The following is a 25,801-nucleotide window of genomic DNA, read 5'->3' as shown; positions in this document are numbered from 1 at the left end:
TAGGAATCCCTCCCGCGAGAGGCAGCCCATCACCCCCGGCCCGCCTCCCTCATTGGCTGGGAGGCGGGGAGCCTGGCGCCGCCAGCCAATGGCGCCGCGCCTACAATGGGTGGAGCCGCGGCGGCGGCCGCGCCCATCCCGCGGCCGTGCGGGTCCCTGTCCGCCCCGTCGGGCGGGGCCGCGAGGCGGCGGGCGGCCGGGCGGCCGGGCATCCCCACGCGTGGCCGCCGCCGCCGCTTGCGGCCGGGGTCGGCGCGGGGGCCGCGAGGCGGCGGGGAGGGGCGGGGCTGGCCCCTGGCTGCCCCCGTGCCGGGGGCGCCGGCCTGGGCTGCCGTTGGCCGGCGGCGGTTGGGGCGGTTGGCGGGGTCGGTGCTCGCGCGGCCCCGGGCCGCCCCGGCAGCGGCGGCGGGCGGCGGCCCGTGGTGGGGCGCTTTGGCTTGCGCAAGAGCAGGCTTTGTCGCACATTCAGGTAAGGAGATGTAACGGTTAACTTAAATTCCCTAGGTCCAGCCGCTCTGAACCGGAGCTTTGATTAACATTGGTCTCCAAAATGTAACTGTAGCAAATTCAATTAGCAGAGGCACATTTCTCCAACTTTTAATTAGATCTATCCTATTTGTCTAATGTTTAATACAACATAAAGAGCTACTCAGGTTCCAGAGGGAAGTGGGAATAGATTTAGATGTAAGTTTAGCTTTTAAAGATACAGCAGGCTGAAGTTCTTTGTTCTTTAGCTTGTTATTGTTGCATGCACATTGTCAAAGTTACAGGAGGGAAATACAATTTTATTTACACAATTCTAGAAATAATACCATGATATTTACATAACAGTTTTCCGTAACCTGTAGTGGGCTTCAAGGAACCAAACGTACAGGTTCCAGCCTACTCTTGATGCATAACAGTACAGGATATTACAGAATTACAGTTGTTCTAAGAAATCTTTAGTAAGTATCAATGTATTTCATAACCATTCGCTTGGTTTCACTTAGCACACATGAAGTGAATATGACGTTATCTAAATTGTAGCTTAATATGATGCATAGCAAATGTGGGCAAGAAGAGGCGTTCTTTCAACATGCCATCGTTAGCAGACAGCTGACCAAGTTTAAGCTCTTAAAGCTCCCAGGCATGTCCAGAAGTAAGCAACTTACTTCGACTTCCACAAGACATCATCTTGCCATTCCCCACCCATACATTTGTGGTGGTATTTGCTTCTGAAAAGTCACGGTCCTTTTCCAGCTCGGTTGAAATACATGTTTTGTGATCCCATCCGTGCTGGACATGTCCTCTTATGTCTCTTAGTCACATTATGAGTCTTTCTTATACAGGCATGGTAGGCCACGAGAAGGGAAACGGAAGGGAAGGGAAAGGAAAGGAAAGGAAAGATCAGTCAGCTCTTGCTGACCTACACAAAGGAGGAGCTGCCGTTTTTTATCCTGTGCGTGCAAAAGTGCAGTCGTTAACGCCCAGATTACCCCATGTAATTTCTCTCTCTCAGTACAACAGATCTCTGTGATTATTTTCTCTAGGATCGTTTATCTGGTCAGTTAAAAAAAAAACACACACAGCTATTTTGATGCAGATAACTGTATGGACCTGATGCTGTGTTCCTAAGAGCCACACAGGCAGAAGTCTGTGGGAGTCTTGCGTTCACAAGGCGTGACACACTGTCTTAGTGTTTCAGCATAGAAAGAAACATCATTTAGGCCCAGTGGCCCTCTCCTAGTGTACAGACAGTAAGGAACAGAAACGCTCTCTAGCAGTAGCCCTGAAGAGTGTAGACCATCCCTTTCTCACCCATTTTCTGTGGGAGACCATACACAGGGGCTGCATGGGAGACGTTTCACCTATTCTCTTTTCCACTTTGCACTGGAAAAAAATTACTGCAGAGGTTTAATTCCTTTTAGCACACGTACTCAGCTTGCCTTGGTTCCTTTCAGGCCCCAAAGCTGATTCATACAGAAGGAGGTCTCCAGTACTATAAACAAGTTTTACTTCACTACCGCATCCTCAAGGAAATGGGCAGTTACTGTCCAGTCATAGTGTTTAATTAAACGTAAAGAAGCTATGAAATTTGAGGGACAACATGCAGTCCTGAATGGGCAAAGGAGCTGTAGAAGAGCTCAAGAGCCGTTAAATGAATGCTTGAAGTGCTAGCCAAATGCTAATCACTAAACTCACAAAATGCAGATCATTGTATTTGTCATTATTATTATTATTGTGTCTTCCACAGTTGTGTTCAGGGAAGGAGAAGGTGTCCTATGCTGAGGAAGAAGAAGAAATATGCAAAGCCAGAAGAAATGGTTTTCTGAAACGCTAGACCTGTTCTGTTTTGTTTTTATAATGTTCATTAGTGCCTCGAAAGAGGATTGTAAATGAACATTCAGAAGTTTGATCAGGAATCCTGTAAAGTAAGAATGAAGAATTGATTTATCCCTCATATCCCCTGTTTCTAATTTAAACATTGACTGAGCCAGAGGTACAGGAGCATCTGGAAAGAATCTGAATCAAAAAGCAAGATCAGAAATAATGCAACATTTATCTTTGCCATTTTTATTTTTTGTTTTCTGTAAACTATGTCTTCCAGGTAAAACCTCAAGAATAGAAAGTAGTATGAGCCATAATTAGATCTGGAAAGTAAGAGACTCTTGCTTGCCCCATAAACAATGAGAAAGCCTGGGCAAAAGCCAGTGACACCAAAGTACACTCAGGCCTACCCTGGAAGTTTTACAGCTTATAAAGAGCAGATAGTGGAATAACAGTCACTGAACTGAGGCAAATTCAGGAGCAAGAGCAGTCGTAGCATATCAAAAAACAGCAGTTAGGACTCTGGTTGGGGGGCCAAGCTACCATCAGATTCCCTTTGTACCTCAGAAACTGTTTGACCCAGTATCAGGACTGCCACAGTTAGCTGTACAAGATGGGAAATGAGGGCAAATAGGCAGCTGAGTGAAGGAGCAAGTGATATTGTTGGCATGTTAACTTACTTACCAGGCAGAATTTGGAGCTGTAAACTAACAGGAACTGAACTGTAGCTATCATTATAATCAAATTATTCACCAGCCTTTTGTTGCCAAAGATCACAGGTACCTATTTTTACCAGAAAGAGGATTTCACTTCATTTTCATTTGATTTCATTCCTATTTTTCCCTTCTTTTTGACTTTTCTCACGTATGTGGAGCAGCTTATATGCCTAAAGACAAAGGAACTAGCTTGTGATTAGGTAGATGGGACAGCATTTAGAAAGAGGTTCTGATTCTGTGAGCCTTTGTGCTTCTAAAACTGTCCATCTTAGGAAATGAAATGTCCACTCTTTACTGTACAGTTTACTGGGTATCCCAGGGCTAGTATATACAGGTGAAAACTTAAAATCTTGAGATTTCATTGTATGACACTCTCATCCCACCACTGATTTCAGTTTCAGGTGACGATGATGTGGGCGCATTAGAAGGCACATTCTTAGTCAGAAAGTCAAGTCTACATCAGGGGAACATGAAAGAGTTGAAGTCAAAGAGAGAAAGCTAAGTTGCAAAAGTGAGAATTAAACTTCAGTAAAACAAAAAGTGGCGTAGCTATTCAGCTGTACACAGCTAACAAAAGCAAGTGTGTCATGTAAAGTCTGTCTTTGAAGATGATTTTTGGAGCAATGTGTGAGATGAGTTGGTCAGAGGGAGTGGAGGAAATTGGTTTTGTTTTTGCTATTTTTCATTCTAGTTAGAAATCAAAGGGTAGAATCAAAAAACAAGAATTATGGTTAGTCCACTGACCAATATTTATCTCAATGTTTCATTTGGATTTCGTTGGTTTCTTGCACTTCATCTCTATGCATCTGCTGCTGCTTTTAAGTTGTTCATGCAGAGATGGCTTCTTCTGATCTGCATTTGTGTAGTACCTCACACAGAGAGCTCCTGCTTTGTGCCCAGGGCTCCAGGACACTGTGGTAATAGAAATGAAAAGGGTAATGGAAATGGTCTTTTATGAGGGGATGTTCAAGTATAGTCAAACCAACCTGCATGTGTTTTGCACAGATGTCAGCTGTGTAACGCAAGGATAGATCTGAGTCAGTGTCAGTCTGTTCCCCTGTAGATGGTGCCCCTCGTTCAGGGATTTTGTTTTGGGTTGACAGCTGTGTTTCCCTAATCTTCCTCGTTGCTTTGGAAATCAGCTTTCTCCAGAAAAAGAGAGAGACCTGTACTCCAGGAAAACAGCATTTTCGCTGTGGGTAGGACAAAGTGGACTGAAGTCCTGGTTTTCTTTTCAGGCAGAATCTCCTATATAAAATGAAGAACCACTGAACTATGGATTCCGACATTGCCCAGATAGCATTAATCTCCAATCTTACCCTACTGCGATAAATACTATGGCTTCACCAGTGTAAAATTTCTAATCACTCGTGACCATATCATCATATGGATGACTATGTAATAAAGATAATGTAAAGTGGGATTTCTAATTTAATTTTGTGGTGCTGACCTTCATGAAGCACGAGGAAGACCTCTGTAATGGCAGTCAATGTTACCTCTGAGGAGAGGGTCAAGAGTTAAACAAGCTGTTTTCAAACGGATACACGATTGTCACAAAACACATAAGAGACATCCTTGTCATTCCATTGTCTCTGCTAGCTATAAAATAGGGATGACATTAACACAGTTTTGCTAGTCTCAGATGAATTGTGTGGGTAAGTGCAAAATATGCTTATACTAACACCAACTTGAGAGCAGAGTGAGAGTGAATATATATTAGAAGGCATCATTAACTCAGACTGAGATGTAGATAAAAACTTGAGGCTCCAGGCTTTCTGAATTTCATGTCTCTAGTTTGAGAGCTCCACAAAACCTTCATCATGCAGCAGACATACAGCAAGGATCACGAAAAGGCCAACCCAGGCATGAAGCACGACAACTTCTATCATTTAATTATGCAGAGTAGGCCCAGAGCATCCACGTGAAGAACAAAAGGAATAAAGTTGTTAGGGTACTAAACCAGTTAATGTGCTTTAGATTTCAGAAGTCAGTGTTTTTGAAAATCGGTACTTGGATAAATAAATTTTCAAGAAATTGGTTTGCATTTAGATCACATAGTCATTTTTTTCGAAGGCACGGAAAAATTTCCCTAGTATTTATATTTAAAATGCCAAACCATAAAAGTATCAGGATATTTTTTTGTACGGCAGTCACCATCTCATAATATTTTCTGTCCTTTTTTTAATACATGTATTTCCCTTACAGAAACACAGTCACTGTACAATTCCTGTGTTTAGACTGCTATTAGGGGCCTAAAAGCTTGTAAAACACACGGCTAAATGAACTAGAAATTGTATGTCATTAATATAATTAGAAGAGAAGTACTTTTAATTGCACTTTCTTCATAGCTAAGTTTTAGGCTATGTGCAATATAGTAAACTAGCTACCTCTGACAATTCTGTCTGTCGGCACCATTTTGTTTGCAAACTAAAAGGCTTATTTTGTTTCCTGACTGCTTTTTCTATAGCATATGCCATAAGGGAATAGAGCTCTGTGGCTGTAACTGTGTTGTTAAGATGATGAGGTCATCATCATGGAAATGGCACTTCCACAAACCTTGGTAGATATTTATCCAAGTCAAAACTGAATTTTTGATCATTACAATAGATTAACTTTTTTTAAAAAAGCTTTTTTATTTTTTAATTTAAGCAGAAGAAAAAATAATTCCTACCTAGTGAACCTAATTCTCCTTACAGTTACACAGATATAAATCTCTGGTAAGATCCGGTGTCTTAAAAGCACGGTCTCTCTGAATACTGTCTTGCATAAATCAAATCTTAGATACCCAAAGAAGTTAATGTAGCAAATGAATAATTTTAATTCAAGTCCTGAGTTTAAATGTGAAGTTTTAAGGGAAGGGAGACTGCAATTGCACACTGGAGACAAAGTTTCTTCCTTCCTCAGTAGTGCTTGCAAAATCTGGGGCAATGGCTGTTGAACATTATCGTCATCCCCAGGTGCTCATAAATCCATTAATGAGAATCCCTCATCTCCTTCCTAGTTCTTGATTTTGACCTCCACTTTAGTTACCATTCCTTCTACCTTTCTTCTCCTCCATCTTTCCTGTTCATCTAGGAATATATTTTGTGATAACTTTGCTAATCTTAGTGAGAAATGATCTGGAGACAGTCACAATTATCCTCTTCATCCTTGACCCCAAACCAAGCAATTTAGTGGCTCCTATGTCAACTCAACCCAGGGCCACACAATAACTCTTAACTCCACTTGCTCCTCCAGAGATAATTCTACACTTTTTGTGGGCATCTCTTCCCAGCCATGAGGAACATCCCAGTGCGAAATAAGAGTGAAGCAGTGAAGAGAGGCAGGAGCAAGCCCATCACTAGCTGTAAAACACCTTCTGTTATTTCCTTCCATCTTGTGAAAAGGAATTTATCTGTCCATCTCCAATGTTTTCCTGAAATTTCATTGGCTTGAGAGAACTGGGAAGAACAGATGGGCCTATTTCTACAAGAAACAGGATTGATCCTTCTCTCTTAAGGATAGAAGTAAAGAAGGCACTAAGAATTATGATTTCCTCCTCTGTTGTTATAAGTACAATAATGAAGTGTTCCCTGGTAAGTAATGGAAAACTTATGAAGTTATTACTTTGTTTTTAATTCTTGTCTGTGTGTGAACAGAAGCAACAAGTCAGGAATGATTCTTAATGACTAAAAAGAAAAAAAATAAAAGGAAAAGAATAAAAAATGACTAAAAGCAATTTAGGACAGAGATGATAAAGTATAAAGATTCTCATCCCTAGAAGCTCATCCTTGCCTAGAGTGAAATCAGACTTAAGAGCCTGCTAGCTTAAGAACCCAATAATTTGATCCTAGGAAAAAGTTCAGCCCAGAGGAGTGTTTAGTACTAATTAGTTCAAGGATTTTGGCCAGTGTCTTCTTGTCCTTAAGTGTCGATTTTCAAAGAAATGGTCATTTCATGTGATCTTTGATGTTGGAACTCTGAATTAAAATGTTCTTTCTAAAGATGAGAGCCTAGATTAAGTTATTCTGAGATTTACAATGGACTCCTTCATGCCTTAACTTTCTTCCTTCTGCTGGAATCTATGACCCACACTTTCTACGCCATAATCACAGAGAGGCATTACAATCATTATTCCTTCATGTATCATATTCCCTCATAAATTGAAGGTATCTGTAGAATAACCTCAGGGATTTATTAGAGCAACAGTCGTGCCTCCTAAGTTTAAAAAGGCCTGTTCAATGCTAAGCCTTTTTATTAACTAGCTCTTCACTTTGGTTTTCCCTCTGAAAGTTAAGCTTCATCTCAGACCAAATTGATTTCTTCAGGAAACTGGTCATGCCATTTTTGTGTTACGGGGTTCATAAAAACGTCCACATTTGACTTTTTCAAAAAGATTTATATTAATTTGTTTTGTTTTGTAATCTAATTCAAGTAGAACTTGTTTGATTTTTCTTGCAGTTTCTTCTCCTAAAAAATCCTGACAGTTTTCTCTGAGTAAAAAAGGTTATTTGCTGAAGTTATTTACAGTTTAATTGCCAGTTTAATTACAAGCTAATGTCTCCTTTACTATGACACACTCCACTCTGAAGGCTGAGCTGAAATAGATTACAGAAGTCACAGTGGCAATAGATTCACCCTCGTCTGGCGTTGGACAACCTCATGCTCTTGTCAGAAGAACAGCCCTGAAAAACAGCACTGACTCTGTAGTGCTGATCACAGCATGAGTAAAGTTCTGATCAAACGTTTCAGTGCTTGAACAGTGACTTGAATAGATAGAAAATTGTGAAGGTTTCCATATTGTCATGTTTTTCCATTCCCAGTCTTGCAGCTGACTCTTAGTGCACTAATTTTCTGTACTGCCTCTGTATTGGTGAACACACTGGAGGGGGTCTATCCTACAAGAGGCATCTCCTGGCATGAGTACAGAAAGTAGTTGGCACTTCTGGTGTGTTTTGCCTCTCTTCAGTATGGGTGTTGTCGTACCACATCTGGCCAACTCGTAGTCCTCCAAAAGGATCCCAGCAACTTAGGTGCCTCATGCAAGGGTCCTACCCCTCACTCCCATACTACAAAAAGGAGTATTTGTAGGGCAACAGAGCATCCATTTGGGGTTCCATTACTATTCTTGGTGATGTTTGGAGAGAGCTAACTGAGAACCATGACTTGATGTATCCATCTGCTGAATGTCATAGTCGTGAAAATTTGCTGCTAACAACATTTAGTGATCAAATTATAGAATAACGGGTTATTTGGTCGAACCACTGGCCCAAAGCACATCTGAATAGAGCAGGTTGCTGTGGGTCTTGTTCTGAGTATCTTGAAGGATGAAGATTCCAAAACCTCTCTGGGTAACCTGGTAGAATATTTGACAGTCCTTGTGGTGAAAAAGGGTTTTCCTTGTATCTAATTGGAATTTCCTGTGTTCCAAATTGTGTCTGTTACCTCTCATCTTATCACCATGGACCCTTGAGAAGAATCTGACTCCATCTTCTCTATATCCTCCCTTTTGATAGTGATAAGAAGGCAGCAGTAAGATCTCCCCTTAGCCTCTTAGGGAGAAGCAAGGGCAGGCTTCTCCGTAAGAGAAGACAAGCCAGGAGCTAGCCGGTCACAGCAAGGCAGGTAGAGGCAGTGACATCATTTTCAAGGAACTAGGAAACTGATTCAGCAAGTCAGAGTCAGGATCAGGTCCAGCAGCAGTCTGGTGAATAGGGTCTGCTGTAATCCAGGAGTCAGCCAGTTAGTCCTTAATGATAAGACAGGTCCGCAGTCAAACCAGAAAGTCAAGTCATTGGGTCAGGAATCAGGATTAGAATCAGGGAGCTAAGAGATTGGAGCAGATGTAAATGCAGTATAGCTCAGGAAGGGAACAAGGGCAAGGTCCTCAGCTTGAAAGCAGTGCTCAGGCAAAGGGGGAGGGAGCCTTTGCTGAAGCCTCTTTCTTCACAACAGCTCTTACTAGAAAGCTTGAACACCAACAGCTAAACTAGAAGGGGATGGGGCCTTGACATAGTCTTTTCTTCTCCAGGCTGAACAAACTCAGCTTCATCAGCTTCTCCTCATACTCCAGGTGCTCTCCAGGCCCTGATCATCTAGCTGACCCTCCACGGGATTCATTCTGGGATGTCAAAGTCTTTATTGTACTGCAGAGTCCAAAGCTGGACACAGCACTCCAGATGTGGTCCTACAAATACTGAATAGAGAGGAAGGATGGCTTCCCTTGACCTGATGACCTTTCTCTTGCTAATACAGCCAAACATGTAGTTCATTCTTTGCAGTTTGTTTTTGCTGCCAGGACACTGCTGACTCATGTCCATGTCTCCTAGTCACGGTTATAGAGCTGGCAAGGGCCAATATGGTTTGAAACTGAAGCACCTAAAGGCTGCGCATGTGCGTGCCCATCCATGATCAGAACCAGCCAAAATTGGGGTAGCTTTCCACACCTGCTTCATGAAATCCATGTCAGTGAGGCCATAACCCAACTTCTGAGGGCCCATAACCATCCCCATTCAGGGCAAGGGCTCCAAACCAGCTTGCCGCAGTGCCAAGCCAGGCCTGAAAGCCCACAGCTGCTGAGGGAGTTGAGGACTCAAGGGAAGGAACCTGCTGTCATACTGTGCCTGTACCTTGCTGCTGTCACTGTCCTCCTACCAGGCCCTGGAAAGACTGCTCATTAAGGCAGTGACATCAGCTGCTAAAGGGACTAATATGTCAGAGATCATATGGATGTGGACATTCATGCTGCTGACAGGAGAAGAGGATCAGGCTTCTCAGACAAATGCAACTGCTTCAGGCTGCTAGCGTTAACGGAGTCAGGAGGAGACAGCACTGCAGGAGCTGCAGAAAGCTCTGGAAAAGTCTAATTTGTCCTTTTCCTAACCTCCCCAAGAGCAGAAAGGGAAACTATAGGATAATCATACATGTAGATTCTAGATCCTCTTTAGGAAAGAATAGATAGCAGGAGCCAGCTTGGCAGCCTGACACTTCTGTCTGGCAACAAAACCCATCACAAGCTGGACAATGTGACTCTGGCTCACTGCAGCCCACGCACACCGTTTAGTATGTGCATATATATCAGGGAATATAATTTTTCCTAGCCATCTAGGAAGCTGATTTGTGTGCCTGGGCACAAAGCAGGCTCTAGGCCCAGGTCCTCTCTGCTTTTTTAGCCATGCATTAGCTTTGAAATTGTATCATGTGCACTGAGAACATAAATGTGCTGTGGGGTGGATAATATTTCTTGCTATTGGCACTCAGGAGTTAGCATTAGATCTGCTGCAGTCTTCCTTTGTGTTACATGTGTAAAAATGACATCACAAGCTGCACTTCTGCAACGGAAGAGGATCCAGATCCACTACCTATTGCTGCGCTGGACAGGGGAGTTACAGGGTCCTGTTCTGCTGCGGCAAGTCAGGGTAAAAGTATTTTTAGCAGCCTCACAAAGCTTTAGAAGGCAAAACAGGCAGCTGTTTTACTCTGTCAGGAATATTCATTGAATCTGCCTGTTTTTCAATTTCAAAGCTAATACCTTTCTACTCCCACATAAGAACTCCAGGTTGCAAACACACATATGCTATACCTTCCTTTGTAACTAGTTATGCAGCGTCTATGATTGACAATGGTCTACAGGATGCAAGATTTATATCCTTTTCTGCTATTGTAGAACTAGGTCTCCTAGGATGGTGGTTAGCTGGTGTTGTGATATGAACGCAATTCGTGGCTCCAAAAAGTTGGGGAAGCTGCATCATGCCAGGCAGTGGAGGAGAACAGGGATTCCTCTGAAACCGTTCAGTCATGGATGATGTACCGGAAGTCTTCGTACACCTCTATCATCTTAAGAAAAGATTTTCCCAGCCCAAACTAGTGGCCAGAAATGACTATGCTTGAAGGGCTGATGACTACCTTCTTAGATCAGGAGCTCTAGAGGAGTATGCCATACAACTGGCAACTGTGACTATTCTCATCCTGAAATTCACTGTCATCCTGAAAACCAGCTTTTGGTTGTCCTAGGCCTTGAGAAGATTGTTGTCCCACGAGTTGGAATTAATCATCTCATTTGTCCAAAGTTGCCAGTCATCAAAGGGTAGACTGCCCTCAAACACAGTCATTGCCCAGTCTACCCTCATAGGGCGTGAAGGCTTGCTTAACAAATTTTATCCAGGTTCTCCTGCTGTGGAATGGGAATGAGTGACCGTGAAGGCCATTCTCATCTGAATCACTGGCAACATGACTGCAAAGTGAATTCAGAGTGGCTGTGGTGCTCTGTGGCTGAGGACTTTGGGAAGCAGAGAGCACCCCAATATGTGAGGCAATTACAGGATGTGTTTGAGACAACTTCTGAGTGTCAGTGAATGAGAAATAACAATCTATAATTATCTACAACCACTAAGATTTTATAGCCAGCTGAAACCAATGTGAGTCACCTAGCGCATCCCCTTGATAAAGATTGCAGCAGTGTGGTCGCTGATGTACACTCCGGTAGAGACTTCAGTGTGCATTAAGGTGCTGCTTCCAAAGAGAGCGTGGAAATTGTCCATGGATCACCTCTGCAAAAGTATATGTAGGTGGCTAACTCCATTGTAGATTTAGATTTATACTAATGCTTTTTATGTTCATTCAAAGAATCCAACCTTGGAATAGTTATTGCAGCACCTTCTCCTTGCTTTCTGTTTCCACCTTCTCATCATACATTGGAAACTTTCCTTATGAACTGTCATGCACAGATTCATACTACAATGGGATGATGGCAGCTATATTATTCTACAGTGAACTATTACGCTTTCTGCATGTGTAATATGCTTACCACTACTACAGCAGCAGTATAGCTAGTATAATAATGAAAAGAAGAGACTGTTCTAAAGGCATGGAGAACATTCTGTGTGTTTGAAACTTATTTTGGAATTGAAAGGAGTCATGTGCTAGCTGGAGAAAGATGAAGAATGGTCTTTCTAGTCTTATTTCTTTAAATTTAAGGAGTTGCTGGAATTCCTTCGAGCAACTTTAATGAACGCAACAAAGTCTTTCACTTTCTAGAACTATGATTTTAATATCCAATTTCAGTAACAGTTCCATTTACAATACTTTTTCCGCAGAGAACTGGGTATGTTTATTCTTCCAATGGAGAAAAAAAAATCAAATGGATTGTTCCATGAGAGAAAGTAAAATAAATGTAATATTTGTGCCAAGAGATGACAATGCATTTTACTGCCTCTCTTCTCTACCTCCTTTTGTCTCAAAGCTGCTAGAATACATGCTTCTGGAATAGCTTTTACTGTATCTTTGTCCTCAGATCACACCACTTGAGCCAGAGTTTAGTACTGGAGAGCTGACTGAATTAAAACTCTCCTAATAAGCCACAGAGAAGTAACTAATGTCATGATAAACAATCTCTGCAGCTCTTGCTGGAACCATCAGCACTATCTGAGGTCAGATATTATTATTATTATTATTATTCATCAATATTCTCTGCCTTAGGATGTCATTTCTGATGTGATTTTCTAATCATTTTTTTCATTTTTGCTTTCTTATCTTGACGTCTGTATCCTTGCCGTAATATTTATGAGTGTTCCACACAGGAACTGTAATTAAACCTTCTCTTTGCTCTGTGCCTTTAGCCTCTAATGCACAATATAATGTTATAGTCCTAAATTAGAAGAGTCAGAATCCACGACTATAAACTCCTGGGAAGGCTTCCAGAAGTACATTCTGATTTGGGCCATGCAATCAATTGCGCTGACATGCTACTGCACTGATAATGGTGTACCAAGATCTCTGTACAGATATGACAGGGATCGAGGACTTCTATGACTTAGAATTTATTCAGTGGTGCTCATAATGAAAGGGACTAGATAATATGAGGTCCGCGAATGCTCATGACCAGTTCTCTTCCCACCACTTCATAACTTATCCCGCATTTATTTTTGATAGGTAGATATGGATATCATCATTGAAATGAAGGTGTCTGTATACTCCAGGTATGTTCTGGCCCTTGTTCTTCACAGTGTGAGATGTGTTTGGCTGTGGGAGTACAGCTTTTTTTTTTTTTTTAATTTCATGTCTTCTTTGTGTTTAAGTGCATCATTTTACTTCCAATTCTCTATAAAATGTAAGTTTTTCCTCCATTTTTCCTGCCCTAACATCCTGCTGCATGTGATATTTAAATTGCATTTGAACTAGGCTTAACATATTCCTCCTGTATGTGACTCCCTCTATACAGGTTGCATTACTTAGCCCAAATTTTCCATTACTAAATCCCTCAAAAATCTAACACTTACAACATGACTAACAGTTTTGGGACATGTCCTTATGTTTTTCATTTTGGACAACTTTTGGACAGCCGGTCTCCTGGCTGCTTTAACAGAATCTACACTTTTCAGATAAGAACTAATTTAGGAGGGTGAAGCTAGTTTGATCTATGACTGTCCTAGCTTCTCATATTCAACTTTTTTTCTTAAATGCCTTAATTGGCTTGTAGTTCTTTATTCACTTCTTGGCATTGACCTTAAGAATATTTGCCCTTTGCTCCATCTCAGTTTCTTTCTAGAAATTTCCTTTATATATTTTGGTCCATTAAGTATTCCCTTGACAGATTCCTGTTGCCTCATCATGCATCTTTAAACCATTGTTTACAGTAACAATAAAAAAGTTATGTCCACATCATTATAATTAGCTTTAAAGCAAATTTACCACTTTTTCTTAAAGTCCAAAGAAGCTCAAACATAGATAAGCACGAAAACATTGCTTTTAGCAGCAAAAAACTCTCAGCTTCTAAAAATGGTTTTGCTCGTTGTCACATCTCAAGGATTCAGGTTGGCTCTTTTCTTGGCAGAACCAGTTGGCAATTAAAACTAAGGAAGAGATGAAACCTATGTTCCAAACGGTAGAGATATTAGTTAGAGAAAGGTCATCATGGAGTGGGAAGCAGAATCACAGTTTTACATAAGGCTGAGTTTACCTAAGAATTGAGATTCACAGTGCAGTTATTGAAGCTCAGTATCCAAATAGTTTAAGAAAGATAGCTCCTCTGAAAATGGTTAATTCCCGGTGGTAATGCAATGCGAATGCAAGATGGCAGGGAGGTGAAAGACAGCACTAAAGACACTGTAGATTCAAGTTTCCATACTTCAGCCCAAGGCAGAGGCTACATTTTTGCCAAGATGCCCTGCCTAGAACAGTCTTGCTGGGGCTGGGTTTGTGGGGTGAAGGTAGGGCTCCAGGTGACGTAATATCCTGCTGATTCTGGGCTTGGGAGAGCAAGCCTAACCCCATTACGTCAACCAGTGTACTGGGGAAGAGGTCTGAAAATCACTTTCACATCAGGGCTGTGATGTCTGCCCTGCTAGAACACACCAACTTAATGAATTTCCTCAAATGGTGTCTGTCAAAATGGATATAACATGAATACCAATCAGAAAAGATTCAGAGTTTTAAAAAATGATTTGCATGAAGCCCCCCTCAGCAGCTGTCAGTAGCTCCTAGGTTAGGCTATAACCATATGACATCTTACGCATCTACTAACTCTCAGATGTTTTCTGTTATTAAAATGGCAGTGATATTATATCACTAGAAAACATTTAGCATAACTGGCATCCATATGTTTCTGATGTTTGTTCTGCATTTTCCCTTCCCTCTGATTGCACCAAGATTTCAATCTTCTCTTCTGCCATTTTTATTTTTAAATAATTCATAGCCTGTAGTCTGAAAGTCAGTCTGCTTATCTTTTAAAGTAGATCTTTCTCTTTCAACCCAGAAGAAGAAATGGCAGAATCAGTGTAACATAGCTGGGATTTAGGCAAATGGGTATTCATTTACAGAATTCAGATGCTCCCTTTCTTTTCCAGTCAAAATTTGCAAGCCAGTTTAATTGTGGTTGTCCCCCTGCAAAAGATCAGTCCAACATGCGTACTATCATTTCAAGAAAGAAGTTGTTTTGGAAACAAATTATGCATAATAGTACAACATGACATGAGTCATGTAATTTAAAGTGCATTCCAAGTAATTAATAAATCATTATCTCCAAAATACCCCCAAAATTAATATACTGCACTTGATTGGTGCAGTATATTTCAAATATGGATATTTCAAATGCACAGTCTTTTAAAAATGGTATACATTTGTATTGTAATCTACCCCTAGTAAAAATAGGAACAGGAAATCAAAATTTTGTTTCGGGGAGCTCAGCTTCTCTTGACATTCAGCGCTCTTCCTAGAACTCCACTCTAAGCCTCAGGTTTTCATGAAAGTTTCAGATTTATTTTTCACTTGCTTTACATTTGTGGCTCACTTAAAAACATTACTCAGTAAAGCCTGAAAAAACAGCACCCAAGCCCCAAATAAGACAGGAACAATTGTGATCTACAAATTCATAGTTTTTTTAATTTCATTTTCAAGTCAGGCTTTTGGGATTTAGGGCTTGGCTCCGTTTCTTTGAATAGTTGTAGCTGGCAATACTGAAGATCCTCAAATCCCCTGCAATACGGTCGTTAAGCAGTAGCTAGCAATACCAATACATAGGAATTTGCATTTACTGAGCTGTTAAAAAATCATTATTACAAATGAAAAGAAAGATGAACAAAAAACGATGCAGTCTTATGTCCAAAGACACAGAACCCCCTTTTTTTTTTTTTTCTGCACTTGTGTTCATTATTTTAAGGTAAACACTGAACAGCTGCCATTCCAGGACCTTAGTAAAAGCTACAGCAGCTTCTAAATAAAACAGAGGACTAGTAGAAAGACAATGGTGGCACCTATCTCGATTAGTCAGAAAAACATTTCATTCTTCCCAAAATATTATCCCATACAAGTAAAGCTAATAGTATGGAACAGGTACTTCAGCTTAGAGTCAAGGATTTCACAGAATCACAGAATCGTTTAGGTTGGAAGGGACCTCTGGAGATCATCTAGTCCAAGCTCCCTGTTCAAGCAGGGTCCACTAGAGCATATTGCCCAGGATCACATCCAGGCAGGTTTTGAATATCTCCAGAAAAGGAGACTCCACTACCTCTCTGGGCACCCTGTTCCAGTGCTCTGTCACCCTCACAGTGAAGAAGTTTTTCCTCAGGTTCAGATGGAACTTCCTGTGGTTCAGTTTGTGCCCGTTGCCTCTTGTCCTGTCACTACTGGGCACCACAGAGAAGAGTCTGGCCCCATCCTCTTAACACCCTTCCTTCAGAAACTTGTAGACACTGATCAGATCACCTCTCAGTCTTCTCTTCTCTGGACTGAACAGGCCCAGCTCCCTCAGCCTTCCTTCATAGGAGAGATGCTCCAGTCCACTCATCATCTTTGTAGCCCTCCACTGGACTCTCTCCAGGAGTGCCATGTCTCTCTTGTACTGGGGAGCCCAGAACTGGACACAGTACTCCAGGTGAGGCCTCCCCAGGGCTGAGGAGAGGGGCAGGATCACCTCCCTCGACCTGCTGGCAACACTCTCGCTAATGCACCCCAGGATCCCATTGGCCTTCTTGGCCACAAGGGCACACTGCTGGCTCATGCTTAACTTGTTGTCCCCCAGGACTCCCAGGTCCTTCACTGCAGAGCTGCTTGCCAGCAGGTCAGCCCCCAGCCTGTCCTGGTGCCTGGGGTTGGTTATTCCTTCCTAGGTGTAGGACCCTGCACTTGCCTTTGTGGAACTTCGGGAGGTTCCTCTCCGCCCAGCTCTCCAGCCTGTCCAGGTCCCTCTGAATGGTAGCACAGTCTTCTGGTGTGTCAGCCACTCCTCCCAGTTTAGTGTCATCAGCAGACTTGCTGAGAGTGCACTCTGTCCCTTCATCCAGGTCATCGATGAAGACATTGAACAAGACTGGCCCCAGGACTGACCCCTGGGGGACACCACTAGCTACAGGCCTCCAGCTAGACTCTGCACCACTGACCACAACCCTCTGAGCTCGGCCATCCAGCCAGTTCTCAATCTGCCTCACTGTCCACTCGTCTAGCCCACACTTCCTGAGTTTACCTAGGAGGATGTGATGGGAGACAGTGTCAAAAGCCTTGCTGAAGTCCAGGTAGACAACATCCACTGCTCTCCCCTCATCTACCCAGCCAGTCATTCTGTCTCCCCTCATCTCCCCAGCCAGTCATCCCATCAGAGAAGGCTCTCAGGTTGGTCAAGCATGATTTCCCTTTGGTGAATCCATGCTGACTACTCCTGATCACCTTCTTGTCCTCCAGATGCTTAGAGATGACCTCCAGGAGGAGCTGTTCCATCACCTTTCCAGGGATGGAGGGGAGGCTGACAGGCCTGTAGTTCCCTGGCTCCTCCTTCTTGCCCTTTTTAAAGACTGAGGTGACATTGGCTTTCTTCCAGTCCTCAGGCACCTCCCCCGATCTCCAGGACCTTTCCAAGATGATGGAGAGTGGCCTAGCAATAACATCCGCCAGCTCCCTCAGCACTCGTGGGTGCATCCCATCGGGGCCCAAGGATTTGCGGGTGTCAAGTTTGGACAAAAGATCTCTAACCTGATCCTCCTCGACCAAGGGAGAGTCTTCCTTTCTCCAGCCTTCCTCTCTTGTCCCCAGGGTCTGGCATTCCTGAGGACTGGCCTTAGCAGTGAAGACTGAAGCAAAGGCAGCATTCAATAACTCTGCCTTCTCTATATCCTTGGTTGCCAGGGCACCCACCCCATTCAGCAGTGGGCCCACGTTTTCCCTAGTCTTCCTTTTGCTATTGATGTATTTGAAGAAGGCCTTCTTGTTGTCCTTGACATCTCTTGCCAGATTTAATTCCAAATGGGCCTTAGCCTTCCTTGTCGCATCCCTGCACACTCTGACAATGTCCCTGTATTCCTCCCAAATTTCCTCTGGTAATCTTCAGGATGTTCTGGAAATTTCCTAGGATGCCTTTCTGGGGCACCTTATCCTTTACAGAAGCATCATCATCTCACTAACGTGCTCTGGGGTTGGTCAGGCGTGGTGGCTTCTTGGTGGGATTTGCTAGTTTTGTGTGAACCTACCACATGTTCTGGTTGATGGTGAGCTGGTGAGATTGCTTTATATGGGAAGGTAAACTGTCTTCTATACCAGAAGGCCCATTTTTCTGTTTCCGTCGAGCTACCTATCTGCTTTTGTATGAGATTTTCATCTACGTCTTCTCCTGTTACACCACATTAAAACTGTCTGCTTTCTGATGTTTTGGAACTCCAGTGCTTTTCCTAGCTTAAGGAAACCCTTAAACCCTTTCAATTACCTATTCTTATCATTTGGGTTATCATCATGTTAATTGGTTCTAGACCTCATACACTACTAAGAAGTCTGCACAGAATTGAAAAAAAACCCAAAAAACACAAGACTGTAGAATTTTTCAGATCCTTAGGTTTGCACATATCCAGGATGGTTCTTAACATCTAGGCCTTTGTGATTCCCAGGCAATTGTTTCACTTCATTACAAGTTACCTGCCAGTTAAACTGGACCTTGCTCATCTTCTAGTGATACAAGAACCCTCACATTTGTTCGTTGATGGTAGTTTAGATCACGTCACTTTTTGCAGCTGAAGTGGAAAATGACCACAGACCTGCAGATTTTACCCAAGAGACTGCAGAGCTGTAAGGCAGGTGAGATTGAGCATTTACACTGTATGGTAGGTGAATTAAGTAGAAGAGATGGGGAAAAAAAAGCTCTAATATCTTTTGGCATTGCCTCTCCTCAATCTAACCAAATTGTAGTGCCTCATTGTTAACAAATTTAACTTCATTAGCTGTGAAACTAATAGCATGCAGATATCTTTTCTCAAATCAGATGATTTACTCAAAAGAATAAATCAGGTGTTCTGAGGAAAAAAAGTGTATCAACATATCTGCTCAAAGGAACAAAGCAGGAGGTTTTGATTCCTTGCAGAACGGTTTTGCAAACAATGTCAATGCAATAAAAAAGAATCCTGCTCTGCCTGAGGACAATATATAAGAGAAAAGGGTACTTGCATAAATAAACTTTATTTCATAAAGTATAAAAGGAAAAGGGTGAGGAAAAAGGCAGGAAAGAAAGCCATACTGGTTACAATAGACATCAAGCCATGTAGGGTCTTGAGTCTAAATTGGGCTCTAGAGATGGTTTTCTGGCTATAAGTAAGGCTATCTGAATCCAAAACTGAGGTTAATAGCCCAGTGAATTAGTAAATGGTTCCTTCTCTGACCTGACACTCGTTGCTGAGCAGCAAGTCTGTTGGCCTTGTAACTGTAAGTAGGACAGGCAACAAACCAGGAATGTTTTCGAGATATTTTAAAAAGAGAAGACAAGTTTTTGTTTCCCTTCCAAACTGGACTTTATTTTGGCTCATTTACCTTTTTTTCTCAGATCCCCTGCCATTCTCTCCTTTTATCCTTCCCATTTGTCTTCTTTTAAAAATCTTTCTCTAGCGTAGCTCCCCGAAATATTCTTGATTCAGCGATGTTGGCAGGAAATGCCAATTCGTTTTAAATCAAATTCTATAGGAATGTATTTGTTTCAATGAAACTACAGCTGAGTGCAATTATAGGTTCCAATTTGGAATCCCGGTAACAAAATTAAAATTAAAAAGATCCCAGGAGCTCTTCTGGCTACTAGATTTTAGGTTAGTGGTGCTCACTTGTGAATTGATTGCAAGTTCAAGTCCCTGCTCCGTCCAACTTGGAACTGGAACTGAAACTCAAAACTGGATCTGGGTCATCTGCGTTTCAGGCAAGTGTCCTGCTCAGCAAGCCAAGACATCAGCATCCTTTATCCAACAAGTACATTTCATTTAAACAAACCCAAAATAGGAGGCATTCAGCTCCTTTCATGTTACACAGAGGAGGCAGTTGCACCTGGACCCCCTCATTCTTTTGACTGTCTGAAGCCATGTGACCGTTCCAGGAACCATCTCTCAGTTTCAAAGGACCTATTCCTTTCCAGTAAGTAAATAACATCAAAAGCCTCACTAAACAGGATTTTTATATTCCAGGCAGCACTTTTGTTAAACTTTGGGTCATCACTGACCCTGACACTGCAGAGATGTTCTCCCTGGTCCCGGAGGTGGAGCCAAGAAACATGGAGAGGGAACTGGGGGGGATGCAGGCTCCCCACTCTCCCTTGATGCCTACCGCAATCCTACCCCTAGGCTTGATTCCCAGATCCAAGCACCCAAAGTAGCAGATGAAAAGAAGGAGGAAGACTTGTTCTCAGATAAGAGGGACAGCAGCAGCTGCAGAGCTTGCCTGAAGCAGTTTTTAAGCAGCTTTTCTTAAGGGGAAAGCCTAGTAAATAGAAATTCAGAAGTTTGCCGTCTATTTGAAATATTGAACTCTGTATTTACTTCATTCTCTCCCTGGATTTACAAGCGTTGGCTGTTTTCATTCAAACTGAAAGAAAAAGCGCAAGCATGTGCAGTAACCAGCTTCTTCCTATCTCGTATTGGGCCTATTATGAAGCCTTGTTTTAACTTTCCTTGTCTTTCCCAAAAGATCTGTTAAACTCAGTTTTAAAGGGGTTTACAGCATAATCAAACTAGCTCAGCACAGCAGGCATTCACATCTTCTCATATTATTATAAAATCTGCTTTCAAGTATGTTTGTATCCCATTGCATTTTGGGAATTCTGGAGGTTATAAATAAAAGCATCTTCTGTTCTTGAAAGCACCTTCAGGCAGGTTCTTTTAACAAATGCTTCTCTGCACAACATTACAGAACGCAGTGTAAAGTTCACTGTGGCAAAAAAAAAAAAAAGTTCCTCCCATTCCACTTACCAAAGAAGTATTTTAGGCACATTTGTTTAATGCGTATCTTTAAAAGGCTATATTTTTAAAATGCGCAACAAAACTCTTTTATCTTCTTAATGTGCATGTTTGCTTTGCCACTTACAGGCTATAACTTCATTTGTTTGGTGCTTGTTTACTTATTGCACATGTTTTCTAAAGCACATAAATCAACCTGCAAATACCATTTGCACACCTGCAATCGGTATATGGACATGACCTTATCACAAAGTGCCAGGTGGATATAGGCAGGTAGGAAGAGAGCTATGTGAAAAGTAGATATTTTCATTTGTACTTTTTGACAAGTATTTCTGAGAGATGGAAGAGGCTTTGGTTAGTCCTTCTTCTTCAGTGAAGATTGGCTCCACACTCACAGACACATCCGATGGGAAATTCATATTAGGTCTGCCACTTTTGTGTGTTCTGTGAAATGATAGATTTGTATGCAAATAAGACCATTAAGATTTCAGAGAAAATATTAGTGATTTAAATCACTTAGTTAAAAGAAAAGATTTCATCAGATTCTGAGATATTACAAAATGATATGTGGATGGCTGGTTATATAGTGCTCAGAAACTAGGGGAGTTCCAGAAGGACCACCCAAATGTAAGAGGTAATGACATATTGAAAATGTCAACTAACTGGTTATACAAGCCACTTTTATCTGAGATTCTTAAATGTATGACAGGTGTCTTCTCTCCCGTATTCCCACAACAGAATGAAGAAAATCAGAAGAGAAAATGGGAATTAATCATAATTGCTGCAGAAATGAAAAGATGATGATCAACAAACTTCATTAATGAGAATAATAATGTTTTCCATGGATAAAATATGTACTTTCAGCGATTTAGCTCACAAACAGAAATCAGTTAGGAAAAGGTTCAGATTCTGCCACCTTTGTACAACATCCTTTACTAAATGACAATATAGGAGCTTACTGCGCTATTAAGCAGTCTAGTGGAGGCAGCCTGATTCCAGTGTAGAAGTACCCCAGCTGGAATTAAGACCTACTATGCACACCCACTGTGTAGTTTGGTAAACTAACAAGAGAAAATGTGGGAAATGGTAGTTTATAAAAAGAGTGCTTTTTTCTCTGAAGAAATGGGCTCCCAATTATTTTCAGACTTGATTTCAACAGGAAATCCAGCACATCGGATTTATCAGCAGGCAAGAAAAGAAGTGACCATGGCTGTTGGCACATGCATGTTTGTGAAGAGCCTCTTCTCAAAGAGTTTTGGCTCACAGAGTTAAAATATCAGATAGCTTTTAGATCAGCCACATCTTAATTCAGTAAACATTTATCTTTGCTCCCACCACGTGAATACAAGTTCATGTTTTAGTTCTTGCCAAATGTCATTTAATTAAATTAAAAAAGATCTTACCTAGTAAACTACAAAATATTAGCAGTAGCGAAACATTTTCTTCTATGGTTCAATGTCCTCTACATTTCACCATTGTTTTCCCTTTAGTATAAAGACTTCAACTGTGCAATGTAATCCCATGGAACATCAAATAGGTGTAAAATATATGCTACCACAGTGATACAGTGCTTCCCAGTTTTTTTTCTCTTGCTCTTTTTTTTCTTTAATAGTAAATACAAATCTCAAAAGAACCAAAAAGGCTTTATGTCCAAGTTTTATTTGATGCAATTTTCTGGTTTTGTTAATATAAATCTATCATTTTTAAAATTTCTTTTTCATTCACTCTAATTCATAACAGCCTAAGCTACTGAAAGGTGGGAAAAGAAACAGCAGTGTTTGACTGATGGTGTTTGACTGCTATGACACAGAAACATAAATGTGGGTCTCATCACACATACCAATGACAGAGCTGAAGTGAGTTCAAACAAGATGAAAACCAAAAGCCATGGTTGATTACAAATATCACAATATTATATAGCTTACAGATGATATTCAGGCCAATCTGGCTTTTCCTCACCTCAAAGTGCAAGCTACTGTACTCTCTCTTAACCAGGGTCTGAATACTAGATAACTTCATTTTTTAGCTTGAAAGTGATTGCTTTTCTCGGTCATCATAGAACTGGAAAAACAGAGCAGAAATAAACACATAAGAAAGAAAGAATCATGAAGATAATGTTCATAGTCACATCTCCGATAGGGAACAAGATTTACATCACTTTGCAGACTCATATTTCCTGGCATTTGTCCTAGCATATTATGATCAAAGAGCTAAAGCAGTGGCTGGGAAACACCGCAGGAAGGATTAAATTAAATGATTATGTAGACGTCCAAGGGAAGACAACTTCCCCTTGCATCCTGGCTGCTAGAAACCTTCTAGAGTTTATTTAGAGACTGCCTCTTTTTCAATACAGCAGGCTCTTGTTTAGGGATCCCCTGATGATTTTAGCTCGTTTTATTAGGTGGGTATGGATTGCCCGACAGTTACCGTCTCCTTGAACTGAACCGACTGCCAAACCAGCAGCTGCTGCTTGTAACCTGTTCACCAGTGCCAGCCAGCAAGAGACCACAGCCTAGCTGCAAAGAAGGATAATATCTTTCACAGTCCACTGAGGTAATCTTAGGCTGAGATGTGATTAAAAATTTCAAGGACTACAATAAGAAGAAACAAATATACTGTGTACCAAGACCCCTCGTATTTCTAATGAAGAGTTATTCCCTGCAGTGAAAGCCGAGTGAATTGAACAGTGAAAGGATTTTTAAAACACATTGGACAGGTTTATAGCCTATGTAAAACAAAAATAATCAAATCTTATTCCTGTGCTAAACTGATTACCTTCAGCTCCAGTACTGCATAACAGGCATGGTTGCAAGGGAAGGGGAGGAGGACTGCAAAAATAGAAGGATCATATTTAGCCCAGCACCGGCTGGGTTTTTTCCTCACGCAAAGTACAGGAAGATAGAAAGGCTGATGCCCACATTAATAGACCTTCCATTCAAGCAGAAGATTAGCTGATGTTTGATTAGTTTTCTTTAACTTTCCATTTTCATCTTTATTTTGCTTTATAGAATTACTTACACCCAGTAGCCAAAATTCATGAGGAATGTATGTGATACTATCTGGCAGCTCCTGGGCACCAAGCTCTCTAAGGAAAACTTTATTTCTAACTTTCACGCTCTCCTTTATTTTCACTCTCCTCACTGAAGAATATACCTTTCTAACTCGTCCCATACTCCTACAACTCAAATTATCCAAAACTGTATACCTTGGGGAATCAGCTGTGCAGAGAGTGCATAAGGGAATACTAAATTTATCATGCTGATTTTGTACGTCTTTACATCTGTTTTGAACAGCTGCACCAAAGAAAGCAGTGAAGAATCAGACCTCAGTAACCTTCTATATGCAGTTTATAGAGGCCTTTTTTCAATAGAAAATAAAGGCGTGATTTTAACTTCCATAAAATTAGCTTGTGTTAACTTACCTGTGCCTACATCCTGGATTACAAATAAAAAGAGTAGCAGGTAGGTAATGCTTTAATGAGCGCCAGCCAATCAAGTTCAACATTAACAAAGAAGTTGACTGGTGTTTTAAATTTACATCACTGAGATTCTCTGAGACCACCCATGCTCATTTTATTTAAATTGACAGCTGAGGAAATATTTGGTGTTTCCCTATACTGTCTTTACTGCATGTGTCTAGGGCTTTAGATACAAACTCATGGATGAGCTTATATGAACTAGAGTTGATTGAAATTTTGTAGATATGTTTTTCCAGTGATATTTTCAGAAAAGTTTGTGAACACTTACAAATGTAGGATAAAATTTTATTAATATATTTTATCGATATTTTAAGTTACCACTTCTAAGTTTATCAATTTATGATGAGATGCTTTGATCGAATTAAGAATTTCAGCAGAAAGATTTTAGCCAATCAAATCCACGAATAATAAGAACAAAATATGTAATGAATTTTAATTATGGCTTTTTTTTCCTGCAAAAAAAGGAAAGATTCCATTTTGCATGTTGAAAAACTGAAATAGTACAAACCTCTCAAAACAGTCGTTTTCAGCTTTTAAATCAGCGCAAATAGAGAGAAAGAAAAATCCCCAAACAGACACATCCTCTCTTTCTAACAAGAAAATGCCTGATCTACCGTACACTATTAGAAATAATAAGCTCCAGCAAATGGCCTAGAAAATAGAGTTCTTGACTCTAACTGCTGAGTCATTCCTCTCATTTCATGGTTCCCTTCCACATTAAAGTGCACTGCTGAGCCACCTGCGAACCAGTGATTTGCTCTGCCCAACCTTTCCGATGCAACCAGGATGATAGCTTATTCAGATTCCTTAATTCTGATGGTCAAACCGCCCGTGAACCAAGAGGAGGTGTTTTGAGAGCTGGCGCTAGTCAGCATGGAAAAGCTAGCTATGGAAAATAGTCTTGGGTTGAATGCTAAAGAAATGATTCACTTTATATGCATAGATAAGAGAAATGAATGGAAAGATAAACAAGAAGTAAATTTTGGGGGGAAAAAAAAAGATGTTCTGTTTCAAAAGGACAGGTATGGGTAAACTTTGAAGAACTGCCAGAATTGCTCAGTATGGGTAACTGGGCTGAGGACTCCAGGCCTTGCACGTAAAGGAAGATTTGAATTTCTTCCAGTCAATGGATGCAAGACTGTCTGTCATTTATACCCCAAATGACACAGGGGTTAAACAATTTGCAGGTAATGGATCTGTTTGGCGGACTGACTAGAAGGGTATTTCAGAACAATCAGAAAGCCTATACAGGAAGGAGGAAGGACTGATCAGTAAAGAAATATTTGTTTAAGAGGTCAAGAAGTTCAGGGACAAGATAGGATGTGCAGAAAATATTTATATAATAAAAGGTTCTTCAGAAATATCAGTTAAAAAATACCAGGGGTTTCATACAGTAGGGAGAAAATAAAAGCTTTGATGTGATACCTGTAGTAGCACAAATAATTTGTTATTTTTGAAAACAGGACTGTGATATTAACTGGTAGGGCAAAGCAAGAAGATAACACAAATGAGAAAGAGTAATTCAAACAGCTATATATGCTCAAACCAGAAAATGGGTATTAGATGTTTTCCACCAGAGAGTTCTGGAAGAAAAGCCATACAAGCTTAACAATTTGATAGTGTGTGTTTCTAATAAA

The 25,801-nt window shown here is 41.1% G+C and overlaps 1 long non-coding RNA gene across 4 annotated transcripts; it reads left to right on the top strand.

Moving 5' to 3' along the window:
• Window positions 1-375: 375 nt before the first annotated feature.
• LOC104140659 (uncharacterized) lies at window positions 376-22,312 on the top strand. 4 transcript variants are annotated; one of them, XR_011139829.1, is made up of 6 exons: window positions 376-469; window positions 2,234-2,411; window positions 12,295-12,430; window positions 12,933-12,979; window positions 19,657-19,868; window positions 21,425-22,264. It is a non-coding gene; the product is annotated as an uncharacterized lncRNA (long non-coding RNA). The 4 variants fall into 4 exon arrangements; XR_011139828.1 differs by lacking the exon at window positions 19,657-19,868; XR_693356.2 differs by lacking the exon at window positions 2,234-2,411 and having other exon boundaries at window positions 382-469; window positions 21,425-22,312.
• The last annotated feature ends 3,489 nt before the right edge of the window (window positions 22,313-25,801 follow it).

This window comes from Struthio camelus, chromosome 1, assembly GCF_040807025.1.
Source record: "Struthio camelus isolate bStrCam1 chromosome 1, bStrCam1.hap1, whole genome shotgun sequence".
In the NCBI taxonomy this organism is placed as follows: Eukaryota; Metazoa; Chordata; class Aves; order Struthioniformes; family Struthionidae; genus Struthio; species Struthio camelus.
The sequence above is the reverse complement of the archived record's forward strand: the minus strand, read 5'-3'. Positions and strand labels throughout refer to the sequence as shown.